The sequence below is a fragment of the Ahaetulla prasina genome, chromosome 1 (assembly GCF_028640845.1).
Source record: "Ahaetulla prasina isolate Xishuangbanna chromosome 1, ASM2864084v1, whole genome shotgun sequence".
Lineage (NCBI taxonomy): Eukaryota > Metazoa > Chordata > Lepidosauria > Squamata > Colubridae > Ahaetulla > Ahaetulla prasina.
The window spans coordinates 16459750-16475163 of NC_080539.1; positions in this window are offsets into that span (position 1 = coordinate 16459750).

Below are 15414 nucleotides of genomic sequence, written 5' to 3' on the forward strand. Positions count from 1 at the left end.
GTCTTATCTAAATTGATACTGTAAATGACCAGATTGATCAATGTCATCCTAAATATCTTGTCTTCCCATAAATCTAGCGGCAAACATTCATTCCATTAAAGCAAAACCATTTCCCCCCCCTCATTACTCACTACAGGGGGAAATTAGATTTTCAGTGAAAGATTTGGCAAACATTTCTCTTTCTTTGAGAAATGTTAGCTTGGTTGGTGGCGAGCCAATCTGCTTTCCTGGCATATTTCCTTGAGTATCCTTGCTATAAGTTCTTTGGTGTGTTGGAAGAAATGTCCATCTGGGTTCAGTTCCAAGTGGGGAAAAAGACACTGGAAACATGGAGACTGCTTGGAAAGATGGTTTAATGGTGGACAAGGAATCACATGGCTTGAGTTCCTGAGCAGAAAAGGTGACCACATGTTTCAAGGTGTTGGGTGAAGAACCAGAGAGGAAAGGAGAAGAAGAGAAGAAGAAGAGGGGCGAAGGCCAGAAGGGGCGAACAAGATGCTGAGTGCCTGAGTTTATACTCTCTGTGGGGCCCCACCTTGGTATTTCCTGTTCCTGTATAAGAAATGTACCCTGATTGGTTGTCAAACTCCCAGGTGGTCTAGGGGTCTTAGCTAACTTTGTAGGTTGTCTCTCAAGCTTGCTCGAGCCTTGCCATGTGGTGAGTTTCTGTTGCTAAATGAGTCCTATTGTGTTGCAGATGATGGTCCATTGACAAAGGTGGGGGGAATGAGTGAGCTTGGCTGAGGCCTTAATGGCCCATTGACAAAGGTGGGGGGGAGGCAGGAAGCTACAGGGAGCTGCTTTGTCCTTAAAACATGTTTCTCCATTTCTCATCCAGGGAAACAAAATACTATGCCCTATTCAATATTTTCCAAAATATTTCATTTTTCTAGGAGAGGGGTGAGTGCTAACTTTCCACAGGTGGGAAAGGAAGAATTGGGATGAAGGAGAAGAAGAAAGGATAGGTTTACCACCCCTTTCTGCAAAAAAAAAAAGGGGGTCATTTTGGAGAAGGCCACTGCTGGGATGTGCTGAAGTTCATTTGTTGCTCCCGCATGGAGTGAACTTCTGAATACGAAGGTTGCAGTTAGTCCCTGTCAGTATTTATCAGCCTTGGTAGCTTGTGGATGGGTGGACCTCAACTCCCAGTGTTCCCCATCCAGCCTTGCTGAACATGGATGAAATCCATTGTTGGAAGAAATGTCCACCTGGGTTCAGTTCCAAGTGGGAAGAAAAATACTGGAAACATGGAGACTGCTTGGAAAGATGGTTTTATGGTGGACAGGACTCCCCTTAGGGGGAGAGAGATTTATACCCTCTCTTGGGTCCCACCTTGGAGCTTCCTGTTCCTGTGTAAGAAATTATTGGTTGTCAGACTCCCATGGGGCCATGCAGTGCTAACTTGAATCCCAGGCCTGGTTGAATCTTTCTGGGTGATGATGTAATGAAGGGGCTTTGTGCAATTCCTATTATGGTTTAATGGCTTCCCTCTAGTTTGGATCTGGAGTGAGGGCTAATCCTATCATGTTCTGAGGGCCATGTCTTTTGTGTTGTAGATAAACTGGCCCAGCCTTTGTCTTGTAGATAGGTTGGCACCAAAATATCTGCTGGGGTAGGGGGCAGGGAGCTGAGGCTTTTTTAATTTTTTAATTTATTTATTTTTTATTTACATTTATATCCCGCCTTTCTCCGAAGACTCAGGGCGGCTTACAGTGTATAAGGCAATAGTCTCATTCTATTTGTATATTTACAAAGTCAACTTATTGCCCCCCCAACAATCTGGGTCCTCATTTTACCTACCTTATAAAGGATGGAAGGCTGAGTCAACCTTGGACCGGGCTTGAACCTGCAGTAATTGCAGGCTGCTGTGTTTTAATAACAGGCTTCTTACAGCCTGAGCTACCACGGCTGAGTTTGTCTTTAGAAATATGTTTCTCCTTTAGAAAAAATATAATATTCTGCCTTTTTTATATATCCTAGAATATTTAATTTTCCTAGGAGTGGGGTGGGTACTAACTTCCTATACCATGTTGATGTAACTGGTGTCTAGTCTATCATTTTATAAGCTGTCTGGTGCTACCCAAATACCACCAGAGACTAAAATGAAAGTTATAGAATATTGAGAAACATTTTCTAGGTAGAGTTGAAAAGTGCTGTGTCTTCTCTGGATATTTGTGTATGTGTGTGTGAGAGAGAGGGAGAGAGGGAGAGAGAGAGAGACAGAGCAGGGGTGGGAATAGGGAGAGGGAGGAAAAAGAGAGCAATGGTGGGAGACAAGGAGAAAGGGAGAGGGGGAGCAGAAGAGGGAGAACAAGGGAGGGAGGGAGAGAGAAGGAGGGAGGGAGGAAGAGAAATGGGAGAGGGAGAGCAAGGGAGGGCGGGAGACAGGGAGAGGGAGAAGTGAAAGAGGGAGGATAAGGAAGGGAGAGAGGGAGGAAGAGCAAGGGAAATACAGAGAGAGGGAAAAGGAGAGGGGAAGGAGGAGCAAGGGAGGGAGGGAGAGGGAGGGAGGGGAGAGGGAGAGAGAAAGAGAGACAGAGAGAATTGTTATCAGAAATTTTAGCTCCACTTGGTATTGAAATGAAAATGGCTTGAAGGCTACCCCATGAGACCGTTTGCAAGAATGTGGCATATGAAGGCAGCGATAAGTTCCCGATTCCACCAGAAAAACACTTTTTGTGAATTTTCGATGGATTGCTCTGGGGCACAAATGCGCTGGGCCTTGTTGGTACTAATTTTATTATACAGCCTAACAGATTGACATTAATAAGTGCAGATCAAATATATCCAGGGAGATCATCTGTTATGCTATCAGGTGCCAGTAGTAAAATGAGCTTCCCCATTGAAGTATGCAAATAGCTTCTGCCTTTGACAGTTAAGAAACAGATTTCCTGGCCTCATCTGCCTTCAGACAGCAAAAAAAAAAAAACAACTTTATTTATCAGGATGCTGAAAATATATTTGGGAGAGGAAAAGTAAAGAAGCACCATTTTCTATTTTTATCGGAAGAAATAATCGACTTGAAAATCTGGACTTTTACAAGCTGGAGAAGAATTCTCAGGAGTAGGAGAAAAAAATTGTTTGGCTTACATGTGAAAGTTAACAGGGTTTTTTTTGGCCAGGGTTGTTAAGTGAATCATGGTAGTTGTCAACTGAATCAACATGGCTGTTAAGTGAATCTGGCTTTCCCCCATTGACTTTGCCTGTTGGAAAGCCAAGATGGCAATCATGTGCAGGTAGTTCTCAAATTACGACCACAACTGAGCCCAAAATTTATGTTGCTAAGCGAAACATTTGCTGTGAGTGTATGATCTTTCTTGCCACAGTTGTTAAGTGAATCATTGCAGTTGTTGAGTTAGTCACATGGTTATTTTATTTATTTATTTATTTATTTTATTTACTTATTTATTTATTTTGTCAAATACATATTAAATAATATAAATAAGTATAAGCATGAATTGAATACATAAAATGAATACAACTAAAGGGAACATTAGGACAGGGATGGTAAGCACACAGGTGCTGTTATGTACGCCTCTTACAGACCTCTTAAGTCTCTGCATCCCCTTAAGTCTCATTCCCCAGGTTTGCCCTGTGAAGATGGGCAGGGCGCTCTTGTCCCAAGTAGCCTGCTCAGTCTGAGCTGTTCTCGCCTTCTCTCTACTCTCCATGCTCTTGGATCAGGAGAGGGTGGTCCTTGCTCCTCGCCTGAGCTCTGTTTCTCATGTTCATCCTGCCCCTGTTCCTCCCTGTCTACATGCTGTTCTAATCCTGAAAGGCCCTGGTTTGACTGGCCCTGCCCTTCCCCATTTTCCTCCGAAGCCAATGAAGCCACCCCCACAATCTCTGTTGGTTCAAGTCCCAGCTCGTCTTTCCCCGCAGATTCAGGTTCCTACGGGAGCATGAGACACTGATCCTTGCATTCCCCTTGTTCACGTGATCGTGATTCAGGTGCTTGGCAACTGGCATTTATTTATTTATTTATTTATTTTGTCAAATACATGTTAAATACTATATATAAGCATGAATTGAATACATAAAATGAATACAACTAAAGGGAACATTTGGACAGGGACAGTAGGCACGTTTGTGCTCTTATGCACGCCCCTTACAGACCTCTTAGGAATGGGGTGAGGTCAACAGTAGACAGTCTAAGGTTAAAGTTTTGGGGATTTTGGGATGAGACCATGGGGTCAGGCAGTGCATTCCAGGCATTAACAACTCTGTTACTGAAGTCGTATTTTCTACAGTCAAAATTGGAGCGGTTCACTTTAAGTTGAATCTATTGTGTGCTCGTGTATTGTTGTGGTCAAAGCTGAAGTAGTCTTCGACAGGAAGGACATTGTAGCAGATGATTTTATGAGTTATGCTCAGGTCATACTGAAGGCGGCATAGTTCTAAATTTTCTAAACCCAGAATTTCAAGTCTGGTGGCATAAGGTATTTTGTTGCGATCAGAGGAGTAGAGGACTCTTCTTGTAAAATATTTCTGGACACGCTCAATTGTATTAATGTCCGAAATGCAGTGTGGGTTCCAGACAGATTAGCTGTATTCGAGAACTGGTCTAGCAAATGTTTTGTATGCTCTGGTTAGTAGTGTAATCTTACTGGAGAAGAAGCTATGCAAGATTAGGTTTACAACTCCTAATGCCTTTTTGGCGATGTTGTTATTAAATGAATCTGGTTTCCCCACTGACTTTGCTGGTCAAAGGTTCCCAACAGCTGATCCCATGACCCTGAGACACTGCAACTGTCCTAAATATGAACCAGTTGCCAAGCATCCAAATTTTGATCATGTGACCAAAGGGATGCTGCAACTGTTCTAACCAAAGGTGGTATTCAACCAGTTCAGACCGGTTCAGGCAAACCGGTAGCGGAAATCACAGGTGGGTCTGCCCACCCAACCCAGCTCTATGCCATCCTATTTAGGCACATTTTTGAGGGCAGGCGCACATGTGGAAGGTGCACGTGTGAGCAAAATGCATGCACAGAAGGCTGGGTGCATACGTGGAAGTCATGCACATGAGCAAAGTGAGCTTGCGTGCATGCGGCGAACCGGTGGTAGCAAAATGTGAAACCCACCACGGGTTCTAAGTGTGAAAAACAGCCATAAGTCCCTTTTTCCCCATTGTGTTCCAAAGTGCTGCTGTAACTTTGAGCGGTCACTAAATGAACTGTTGTAAATCGAGGACTACTTATAATCCCGGAATGCTGCAACCAACATAAATACATGCCGGTTGCCCAAATTCCCAAATTTTGATTACGTGACTGTGGGGATGCTGTGAAAATCATAAGTGTGAGGACCCAGTCATAAGTCATTTTTTTTCAATGCTGTTGGGATTTTGAAGGGTTACTAAATGATTGTATTGTAATGAGTTAGGCCATCAAGTTAAAGCTCTTGCTCACGGAAGGGATCTATTGTGGCTGCCATTCTGCTAGCCAAGCATCACAAGCTGACAACCTGACATTAGTAAAGGGGAGAGGGAAAAGCGGATTGTAGGGAGGAAGCCAGGGTGTGTGTGTCATGCCCCCATTCGGAGCCTGAATCTGCAGGGGAAGATGAGCTGGAACAGGAGCCGACAAAGATCGAGGGGGGGTTGCTGGGCTAGCCAAAATGTATAAAAATTTATCACCTAAATCTGTGATGGCGAACCTATGGCACGCGTGCCACAGCTGGCACCTGGAACCATAGCTGTAGGCATGCGAGAGTTGCCCTAGCTCAGCTCCAGCACGCATGCGCCTGCCGGATAACTGATTTTTGGCCTTCCGGGCCCACCGGAAGTTGGGAAATGGGCTGACTCCAGCCTCTGGGGGGGGGGAAGGTCATTTTTACCCTCCCCAGGCTCCTAGAAAGGTTCTGGAGCCTGGGGAGAGCGAAAAACTGGCCTACCAGGCCCACCGTGCCATCATGTGCCAAAAGTGGGGCGGGGAGCATGGGGTTTCACACGTGCATACGCAGGGGGGCAGGGCACATTGAATTATGAGTGTGGGCATGCGTGCACATAACCCCCACCCTCCCGCTCCCCCCTTGTTTGGCACGCAATGGCAAAAAGGTTAGCCATACTGACCTAAAAGCTAGAAATGTGACCAAATACTGGGCACTTACTCCGACATGTGGTGGACATGTAGAAAAGCAAAAGAATATTGGCAAAAGATTCGAATGTGGTTGGAAGAAATGATCGGACAGAGATTAGAACTCAAACCAGAATTGTTCCTATTAGGAATTATAAAAGAAGATCTAAGTAAAGGGTTAACGTATTTAATATTGCATATCATAACAGCGGTGAGAATAGTTTATGCCCAACAGCGAGCATAAAGAGTGGAAACATACCGAAGGAAAGGGAAATAATAAAGAAAATACTTGACTGTGCAGAATGTGACAGACTGATGCTAGAACTGAAAAATAAAGGAGAGAGAGAATACTATGAGATTTGGAACAGATTATATCAATGGTTAAACTTAAGGAATAGAAGTCGGAATGGATAAGAACAAGGATACGTAGATGGACACAAGAGACAATGTTTGTAATATAGTATGTAAATGTAAGCATGTATAAGAGGTTAAGTATGTGTATATAACTAGTAAGTGGTAATGTATATTGAACACATAAGAAACTTGTGTTATACTTTGTATGGCGGAGATATTGCCAAGACGGTTCCACCATGTGCATTTTTTTTAACAATAGAAGTTTTTTTTAAAAAAAGGGAGATTGAGGGGGCAGCTCTATTGGCTTTGGAGGAAACTGGGGAAGGGCAGGGTTTTAGACAGGGAGGACCAGGAGAGATAGAGCTCAAGTGATGAGGAGGAACCACCCCCTCCTGATCCTAGAGCAAGAAGAGAAGAGAGAAGTGTGAACAATGCAGACTGAGCCAGCTATGAGGGAGGAGAGTGCCCCGCCCCCCTTCATAAGGCACACTTGGGGACTGAGATGTAAGGAGATGCCAGTAGGAGGGGCATTTGTCAGGAACAAGCATTGAATCTGTGGAGCCTCGTGTGCACTTGCGCTCTGTCTCGTGGGGCTTGCACAGTTTGCCTGAACTTCTTGCTCTGGTTACTCTTTTGCTAACCTTGCTAGCTGGACTTCTTGGCTTGGTTACTGCTTTGCAAGCCTTGCTTATTGGACTGCCGGCCCTGGTTACTGGTTTGCTAACCTTGCTTACTGGACTGCTGGACCCGATTAAAGGTAAAAGGTAAAGGTTCCCCTTGCACAGATGTGCTATACATTCCTGACTCTAGGGGGCAGTGCTCATCTCTGTTTCAAAGCCAAAGAGCCAGCACTGTCCGAAGACATCTCAGTGGTCATGTGGCCGGCATGACTAAATGACAAAGGCACATGGAACACAGTTAGCTTCCCACCAAAGGTGGTCTCTTTCTACTTGCATTTTTTTTTGTGTGCTTTTGAACTGCTAGGTTGGCAGAAGTTACTGGTTTGCAAACCTTGCTTACTGGACTACTTGCAGCCAGAGGCTGTTGAAGGTGTGTGTGAGAGCTTTGCTCCAGGACTTGTAGTAAATGTGGGGACATTTGGGAGCAAAGTTGGAGCAATAAAGGGGAGTTAGACTTGTTCTCTGGCTGTGTTGCTTCCGTACCATACCTGGAGGCATTACAGGGGAGGATGGAAACCAAGGCGTGTTGGTCCAAGGTGTGAGAAGCACCAACCAGCCCAAGATCAACCGTCGAAATGCAGAACTGGAAAGTCTGTGAACCGAGGGTCCATTACCCAAACAAAATCCAAGGGCCTAAATGGACATTACCTGATAACAAAGGAATGGCCAGGGGGAAAAGAAAAAATTAACTGCATCGTTTGCATGCAAAAACACCAGATCCAGCTTTGCTACTCCTATAATCACTTTGGCTTTAGTAAAGTACCTTTTTGGCTAAACAGCAGGCCAAGAGTTTTCCTTTGCTAGATGACCGAGTTGGGACGGATGACAAGATCCAAATTAAATTATCCCAGGCAGATGGCCACCTCTTGAAGACATCGAATGAATTCATCCTCTCTGAAAAATTGTTTTTGCTCTCACTGTTAGGAAATTTGTCCTAACGTTGAACTGGAATATGTCTTCTTATAGCTTGAATCCAGTATGTCAAGTCTTGAACCTGGAATTATAGCTCTTGACTGTCTTCTGCATAGCTTCCTTTGAAGTGATGCTTTCGGTGATGTGAATTCTCTCCCTCTGTTGCAAAAGATGCATAGATGTTCAGTATTACTCATTCGGGTCACCATAATGACCCGAATCATCAGATGGAGAATATGTATTTGTGTGAGTCACGGAAGAAAAACATGATTGATTGGACTGAAAATGACATGGAGGTTTACTGCAGTGCACAGTACAAATGTTTAAAGCAGTGGGGAAGGACAAATTGCACATGCTTTCTATGATTTGCACTGGCTACTTATTTTCTGAACAGCTTTCAAGATGCTCTTGCTGAGTTATAACTTTAGGTAAATATATTAAGAGGGCAAATGCTGTCTGAAATTCTTCTAGTACATAGCAGGCTGGGTGCTGGAAGGAATGCTTGTTCAGTGTCTGGTTACCAATACAGATAGTCCTCAATTTATGACCACAACTGAGCCCAATGTTTCTGTTGCTAAGTGAATCATTTGTTAAGTGAATTTTGCCCCATTTTACGAGCGTCCTCCGCTCCTGCTCCTGCCAACCTAGCAGTTCGAAAGCATGCAAATGCAAGTAGATAAATAGGTACCACTTTGGTGGGATGGGAACAGCACTCTGTGATATCATGCTAGCCACATGACTGTGGAAAGGTCTTTGGACAGTGCTGCCTCAATGGCCTTGAAACAAGAGATGAATTCCACCTCCTACAGTTGACAATGGCTAGTGGAGTAAAATCTGTTCCAGCTTTCCCTTTTATTCAGGTGAAATGCTAATCTTAACCCATAAAAGATTTGTATGGCTTGGATTCTAAATTCTTTAAAGCTGTATTTCTCTAGAATAAGAGAGTTGGAAGGGACCTTGGAGGTCTTCTAATCCAACTTCTGCTCAGGCAGGAAACCCTACACCACTTCAGGCAAATGGTTATCCAACATCTTATTGAAAACTTCCAATGTTGGAGCATCCACGACTTCTGGAGGCAAGTTGTTCCACTGATTAATTGTTCTAACTGTCAAAAATTTTCTCCTCTGTTGCTTCTCTCCTTGATTAGTTTCCACCCATTACTTCTTGTCCTGCCCTCAGGTGCTTTGGAGAATAGCTTGACCCCCTGTTTTTTAATTTCATTTTGTCACAACAGTATACACAAACATCGACACAAAAAAAACACATCATAATATATATATATATATATATATATATATATATATATATATATATATATATATATATATATATATATATATATATATATATATATATATATATATATATATATATATATATATATATATATATATATATATATATATATATATATATATATATATATTTGTTTTCTGAGGTTTTCACGGGTGTTTGTATATAGGTCTTTGGTTGTTGGGTTTTCTCCGTGTAAAATTGGAAGTGTCTTGGCGACGTTTCGAAGTCTCATTCGTCATCTTCAGGCTTCAACCGTGCTTCTGGGAGCAATGTGTGATCGCAGCTGTTTCTTCCTTTTAACTGCTAGTGGGGTTTGAACTGATTGGGTGGGAGCTTGGCTGTGCTCTGATTGGATGGGGTTTTCTGTGCTCTGATTGGCTGGGGTGTGTCCTGTGTTGGTGGGGGCTTGGTTGTGCTCAGTCTAGTCTGTGCTGCAGGGGATTTGAGCTGGTGAGCTGCATAGCTGTTGTTTGGCTTTGTGGTCGTGCTACATCTTCATAGTGGGTGTCAGTCTGCTGCATGAATGGATTGGAGGGTTTGAAATGGCTAATGTTGCAGCTGCGGTCTGGCTTCTGGTCCTTGGTCGTGCTTCATGATCAGTGTGGGTTTGGGTCTGCTTTCTGGGTGAATGCGGTGGTGACATCCTGTGTGGACCTTGTGAGTGTGGGTCTGGTGTCATTCCTCGTGTTAGGGACTCGTTTGTCAATAAGTGGTTTCCAAATGGCTGGTAGGCGGAGGTGTCATCTCGTTTGTTCATGCTGTGTGGGCGTTTTCTATCTCAATGGCTTCTCTGATTATTCTGTTGTTAAAGTGTTCAGTTTTGGCGATAGTTCTGGTCTTTTAAAGTCAATATCATGTCCTGTGACTTTAAAGTGTTGGACCAGGGAAGAAGTTGGTTCCTCTTTTGAATGAGTTCTTGTGTTCTTCAATGCGTGCACTTATTCTTCTGTTGGTTTGTCCAATGTATGTGGTGGGGCAGGCGGTGCATGGGATTTCATATACTCCTTGATTTTCTAACTCAATTTTGTCTTTGGGGTTTCTTAGGATGGTGGATATTTTCTGTTTGTGCAGAATGCTGTCTTGATGTTGTGTTTGTGGAGGATCTTGCTGATTCTGTCTGTGGTGCCTTTTATATATGGGAGGAGGGCTGTGCCGTTTTCTTGTTCTCTGTCTTGATTTTAGTGGGGGTTCTTTTGGATTAGCTTGGTAATCTTATTTGTTTGGAATCCGTTGGATGTTATTACGCTAGTGTGAGTGTCTAGTTCGGGTTTTAGGTGTTGTTCATCAGCTAAGCATTTTGTTCTGGAGATGAGTGTCTTGGCTACGGAGTTGATCTGTGCTGGGTGGTGGTGTGAGAGTGCGTGCAGATAGCGGTTTGTGTGTGTTTTCTTCTGGTAGATGGTGTGTCCTAGGAGCCATTGGGTTTCTGTAGACTAAGACATCCAGGAAGGAAGTTGGTTATTAACTTCTGTTTCCATGGTGAACTGTATTTTGGGGTGTAGGCTATTGAGGTGTGTGAGGAAGTTGTCAAGTTTTTCTTTCTGTGGCCAGACAGAAATCTGAGCCAGAGTTTGGGTTTGTGATCAGATTTTTCTAGAGCTTGGGTTTCAAAGTGTTCCATGTAGAGATTGGCAATGACAGGTGAGAGGGGTGATCCCATGGGTGCTCCTTCTACTTGTTTGTATTTTTGTCCATCCTTTCCAAAGGATTCAACTTTGCAGTCACGCCCAAATACATCCCCACCGAAACCATTATATGCGGAGTTGAAACCAGCCTGACCAAAATCAACCCCGATGATGCTAACAAAATCAGACTCTAGATCTCCAACATCCTCTGCACCAGCAAGCCACCCAAAAGCAACTTACCCAAAGAGGAACAGACAGCACTACTTAACCTGAAAAAAGATACCAGCATAATAATCCTACCAGCAGACAAGGGCAACGCCACGGTGGTTATGAACACATCTGACTACCAAACCAAATTAACCAACCTACTCCAAGACCCTGCATACAAGCCCCTAAACACAGACCCCACCACCTACCTAGAAAAAACCACTAGATCCAAAATAAAAGCCTCCCCCATCAGCGAAGAAATCCAACAAAGAATCATTCCCAGAGAGAAATCATCCAGATGCCCTAAGCTCTATGGCCTCCCCAAGATACACAAAGAAGGAACCCCACTCAGACCCATAGTCAGCTCCATAGGCTCACCTCTACAAAACCTAGCCAAATTTCTCGCCAAACAACTACAGCCCTATGCAGAATCCATCACCTCACACGTAACAAACTCATTCCAGTTCATAGAGATCATAAAGAAACAAAACTTACAGCCCAGCGACCTACTCGTGAGCTTTGATGTCATATCCCTCTTCACCCAAGTGCCAATCAAAGAAGCCTTGACAGCTATCCAAAACAAATATAACCCCCCCAAGCACATCCTAGATCTGACCAACCACTGCCTATCCAACACATACTTCATCTATAATGGACAAAAATACAAACAAACAGAAGGAGCACCCATGGGATCACCCCTCTCACCTGTCATTGCCAATCTCTACATGGAACACTTTGAAACCCAAGCTCTAGAAAAATCTGATCACAAACCCAAACTCTGGCTCAGATATGTAGACGACACCTTCATAATCTGGCCACACGGGAAAGAAAAACTTGACAACTTCCTCACACACCTCAATAGCCTACACCCCAAAATACAGTTCACCATGGAAACAGAAGTTAATAACCAACTTCCTTCCTGGTTGTCTTATTCTACAGAAAACCCAATGGCTCCCTACCAGAACAAAACACACACAAACCGCTATCTGCACGCACTCTCACACCACCACCCAGCACAGATCAACTCCGTAGCCAAGACACTCATCTCCAGAACAAAATGCTTAGCTGATGAACAACACCTAAAACCGAACTAGACACTCTCACTAACGTACTAACATCCAATGGATTCCAAACAAATAAGATTACCAAGCTAATCCAAGACCCTGCATACAAGCCCCTAAACACAGACCCCACCACCTACCTAGAAAAACCACTAGATCCAAAATAAAAGCCTCCCCATCAGCGAAGAAATCCAACAAAGAATCATTCCCAGAGAGAAATCATCCAGATGCCCTAAGCTCTATGGCCTCCCAAGATACACAAAGAAGGAACCCCCACTCAGACCCATAGTCAGCTCCATAGGCTCACCTCTACAAAACCTAGCCAAATTTCTCGCCAAACTACTACAGCCCTATGCAGAATCCATCACCTCACACGTAAAAACCTCATTCCAGTTCATAGAGATCATAAAGAAACAAAACTTACAGCCCAGCGACCTACTCGTGAGCTTTGATGTCATATCCCTCTTCACCCAAGTGCCAATCAAAGAAGCCTTGACAGCTATCCAAAACAAATATAACCCCCCCAAGCACATCCTAGATCTGACCAACCACTGCCTATCCAACACATACTTCATCTATAATGGACAAAAATACAAACAAATAGAAGGAGCACCCATGGGATCACCCCTCTCACCTGTCATTGCCAATCTCTACATGGAACACTTTGAAACCCAAGCTCTAGAAAAATCTGATCACAAACCCAAACTCTGGCTCAGATATGTAGACGACACCTTCATAATCTGGCCACACGGGAAAGAAAAACTTGACAACTTCCTCACACACCTCAATAGCCTACACCCCAAAATACAGTTCACCATGGAAACAGAAGTTAATAACCAACTTCCTTTCCTGGATGTCTTAGTCTACAGAAAACCCAATGGCTCCCTAGGACACACCATCTACCAGAAGAAAACACACACAAACCGCTATCTGCACGCACTCTCACACCACCACCCAGCACAGATCAACTCCGTAGCCAAGACACTCATCTCCAGAACAAAATGCTTAGCTGATGAACAACACCTAAAACCCGAACTAGACACTCTCACTAACGTACTAACATCCAATGGATTCCAAACAAATAAGATTACCAAGCTAATCCAAAAAAAAACCCCCACTAAAATCCAAGACAGAGAACAAGAAAACGGCACAGCCCTCCTCCCATATATAAAAGGCACCACAGACAGAATCAGCAAGATCCTCCACAAACACAACATCAAGACAGCATTCTGCACAAACAGAAAAATATCCACCATCCTAAGAAACCCCAAAGACAAAATTGAGTTAGAAAATCAAGGAGTATATGAAATCCCATGCACCGCCTGCCCCACCACATACATTGGACAAACCAACAGAAGAATAAGTGCACGATTGAAGAACACAAGAACTCATTCAAAAAGAGGAACCAACTTCTTCCTGGTCCAACACTTTAAAGTCACAGGACATGATATTGACTTTAAAAGACCAGAACTATCGCCAAAACTGAACACTTTAACAACAGAATAATCAGAGAAGCCATTGAGATAGAAAACGCCCACACAGCATGAACAAACGAGATGACACCTCCACCTACCAGCCATTTGGAAACCCGCCTTATTGACAAACGAGTCCCTAACACGAGGAATGACACCAGACCCACACTCACGAGGTCCACACAGGATGTCACCACCACATCCACCCAGAAAGCAGACCCAAACCCACACTGATCATGAAGCACGACCAAGGACCAGAAGCCAGACCGCAGCTGCAACATTAGCCATTTCAAACCCTCCAATCCATACATGCAGCAGACTGACACCCACTATGAAGATGTAGCACGACCACAAAGCCAAACAACAGCTATGCAGCTCACCAGCTCAAATCCCCTGCAGCACAGACTAGACTGAGCACAACCAAGCCCCCACCAACACAGGACACACCCCAGCCAATCAGAGCACAGAAAACCCCATCCAATCAGAGCACAGCCAAGCTCCCACCCAATCAGTTCAAACCCCACTAGCAGTTAAAAGGAAGAAACAGCTGCATCACACATTGCTCCCAGAAGCACGGTTGAAGCCTGAAGATGACGAATGAGACTTCGTCGAAACGTCGCCAAGACACTTCCAATTTTACACGGGAGAAAACCCGAACAACCAAAGACCTATATATATATATATATATATATATATATATATATAAATATATATATATATATATATATATATATATATATAAATATATATATATATATATATATATATATATATATATATATATATATATATATATATATATTTTCTGAGGTTTTCACGGTGTTTGTATATAGGTCTTTGGTTGTTCGGTTTTCTCCCGTAAGATTGGAAGTGTCTTGGCGACGTTTATATGTTTTCTGAGGTTTTCACTTATATATATATATAAGTAAAAGTATGCAACAGCTATGTTAATTTGATATAATGAAGGGAACAATAGGACAGGAACGGTAGGCACTTTTGTGCTCTTATGCACGCCCCTTATAGTCCTCTTAGGAATGGCGTGAGGTCAACAGTAGACAGTTTTTGGTTAAAGATTTTGGGATTTTGAGATGAGACACAGAGTCAGGTAGTGAGTTCCAAGTGTTAACTACTCTGTTACAGAAGTCATATTTTCTGCAATCAAGTTTGAAGCGGTTGACATTAAGTTTGAATCTATTGTTTGCTCTTGTATTATTGTGATTGAAGCTGAAGTAGTCTTTTACAGGAAGGATATTGCAATAGATGATTTTGTGTGTTAAACATAGGTCATGTCGAAGTCGGCGGGTTCTAAATTTTCTAATCCCAGGATTTCAAGCCTGGTGGTATAAGGTATTTTGTTGTTTTCGGAGGAGCGAAGAATTCTTCTAATAAAATATTTTTGGACACGATCTATTGTATTAATGTCAGAGATGTGGTATGGGTTCCAGACGGATGAGCCGTATTCAAGAATAGGTCTGGCAAATGTTTTGTATGCTCTAGTTAGTAGTGTAAAGTTTTTGGAAAAGAAGCTGCGTAAAATTAGGTTTACAACTCTTAGAGCCTTTTTTGCTATGTAGTTGCAGTGGGCTTTGGCATTTAGGTCATTTGATATGAAAACTCCAAGATCTTTGACAGCGTGGGGGTCGTCAGTAAGTAATGACCATCAAGCTTGTACTTGTTGATAGGGTTCTTTTTTCCAATAGGTAAGACTGAGCATTTGCTGGTTGAGATTTGGAGTT